At 41.6% G+C, this 2,541-nt stretch overlaps 1 protein-coding gene across 1 annotated transcript in view; it reads left to right on the top strand.

The window, feature by feature from the left end:
* Nucleotides 1-640: 640 nt before the first annotated feature.
* Nucleotides 641-2,541, top strand: part of OSBPL5 (oxysterol binding protein like 5) — a 270,342-nt gene continuing 268,441 nt past the window's right edge. The window contains exon 1 of the mRNA XM_019519707.1: nucleotides 641-1,176. The gene's annotated coding sequence lies outside the window, so the exon portion shown is untranslated. The remainder of the gene's footprint in view (nucleotides 1,177-2,541) is intronic.

Consider the following 2,541-nt stretch of genomic DNA (forward strand, 5'->3'; position numbering starts at 1 on the left):
GTACACACAGAAGAGGGATGGCCACACTGAGACCACTCCTGTGCGTTCTAGGTGAGCTATGTACCACATATCCTCAGGGAACAGCTCTGGACCTACAGTGCAATTTTACCAGTTTTCTGGGATGTTGCACAGAGGTCCTGTATTCAGAACACCTCCCACATCCATTAGCTCCTTTTCATATTGCCTTCCCTTTTCTTCTCCACTGCCTTTCAACTTGATTTCAATGTAATGCATCTTTCAGAAATGAGCTGTCCAACAGGGGGTAGCATGTCCCTTGTTTGCCTCAGCCTGCTCCCATTTTCAGTTCTTCAGCGTTTTAAGGTCTGAGAGAGAGAAAAAGACAAACTGTGGGGGAAGAAAGGGAAGATGAAAGGCATAGGTTTGTTAAAGTGTCTTCTTTCTGAGGGTAAGCCTAGGGCTGTCCTGGGGAAGCACTGCTGCGTTGTCCATTGCTCTGCCCCGCTGTCTCGTTCTGTTTTCACATCGTGTGAGTTGCCCATGTTGATCTGCAGAAGTCAGTCGGAAATTATTTCAATCCAATCCAGTATTTGATGATCCTGCCCAGATTTTACATGCTTCCATTTTTTTCCCCTCCTAATGTGGTTGGATAAGTCTTCTGGTATTTCCTGCTGCAGACTCCCTCCAACAGCTGTACAGCTTTCTGATGTAAATGCCTTTCTCCGCCTCGCCAGGGTTTCTTTGCGGCTGCTCTCCCTAGAAATAGAACCAAGAAGGGAACAGCTTCACAAGCCAGCCAATGCATAAATAGCCAGAGTATTTTGACTGAAGGAGTTCGGGCAAGGAAAGCAACAACTGCTGGAAAAAGGCAGCTGCTGCTTGCAAGTGACAGGGCAAAGCCACAAGGTATTGAGCAGTGCATGGCAAGCACTTGGAGAGGCTGACAGTTCAGAGGAGGAGGACAGTCTCTGGCCCGCACAAGTCTCTCCAAATACAAAAGCTGAGGGGACACAGTGGGAGGGATCTTTGCAACCACAACTGAGCTGGGCATCATCATGTCAGACCCATGGTGGAGGTGTTTTCAGAGGAACTTTTTACTACGGTGAGGACAGCGGTCAGCAAAGAGTAGGAAATGGGAAATTTGCTTCACTGATCTCCAGCAGGATTTGCAACTGGGGGACTGGATGTCTGAACTGTCATTGATTGCACCCTGAGAAGGTAAGGCATCTTTTCTGCTTACAGCAGATCTGTGTTTATGTATTTCAGATAAACTGTGATTGTTTGTCTTTTGTGAATGGGTCATTCCTTCCTTCTCCCCTTGAGCTACACCCTGACTATGGAAGGCTGCCTCTTCTAGCCTTACATTTAAAGAGTAGTACTAGCTAATTTCTGCCAATCTAGCAGTGAAATAAGTGTGAACTCAGCATCGCATGCAGAGTTCTTTTTCTCAGAAATACATCCACATAACAGGCTGTCCAGGGTTTACTCATACCTATTTCTTTGAAAACATGGACACTCCTCATAACATAGAAAATGAAATATATTTTAAAAGAAGCCTGAGCAACAGTACTTGGACACATGTGCAATTATATAAATTGCAGTTCCAACAAACAATGATACTAGCATCCAGGTAGATGGCACATTAAGAGCCACCATATGTCCATTCTTCAGTGAATCAGAAATGCAGCAATATTTGTTTTATGATGCCATTGTCTTGAGTGTTTCATTTGATTTTCCATGGATCTTTCTGTCCTTTATCCTTAGCAACATGGATCTGCTGCTATCTAAAAAATAAAAGAAAACCCCCCCAAATTCCATAGTTCCACGCTTGCAATTGAAAGCCATGCGTCCAAGAAACCATTTGGCAATATCGAGACCTCATTTCCTGCAGAGCACCAACAAAAAAAGGAATCTGAAATGTCATCTCTTACTCACACAAAGATCCTTGTTACAATCACTAAGAATTTTTCCTGAGTAAGACATAGAAAACCCCCCACCAAACTAAAAAAATCTTGGTAAAACCTTGGAACCTCACTTAAGGACACAATCATTGCAGAACTGCCCTGTGTTTTGTTTTGCTTTGTTTTTAAATGTGATTCCAACTGACTGCACTGTTATATACATTTGCTTTTGCTTACTGTCATATAATAGAGCATACAATTGGCTTGTAGTTAATACCCCACCGTGGCTTTGTTTATATAAGCAAGATGCCATGGAATTTTCCTCATTATCCAGATCACATTTATCATAGTATTTCCTAGGAAAAGCTGTGTTTGTGCTGCAAGTGAAATGTGAACTCATTTTAGATGTCACTTCTTCGTAAAAAAAAAAAATAAAGGAATTGTTTTCTCTTGGAATGAATTAATCCTATAGAGGAGGTGTTAGAGTAGCTTGTTATTTTAAATTAGGTTCTAAATATCTTTTTCTTTCATGACATAGGTGGCTGCACACATTATACAAATATATATGTCTGATGTTGTACACAAGGGTTTTCTTGTACTGATACTATACTAGTGAAATAATAACAAATCTTTCAGGCCTGAAATACTTAGTGTCTGAATTTACTAATGCTTTCTGAAAAGG

The sequence above is a fragment of the Gavialis gangeticus genome, unplaced genomic scaffold (assembly GCF_001723915.1).
Source record: "Gavialis gangeticus isolate Ggan-Ray unplaced genomic scaffold, GavGan_comp1, whole genome shotgun sequence".
In the NCBI taxonomy this organism is placed as follows: Eukaryota; Metazoa; Chordata; order Crocodylia; family Gavialidae; genus Gavialis; species Gavialis gangeticus.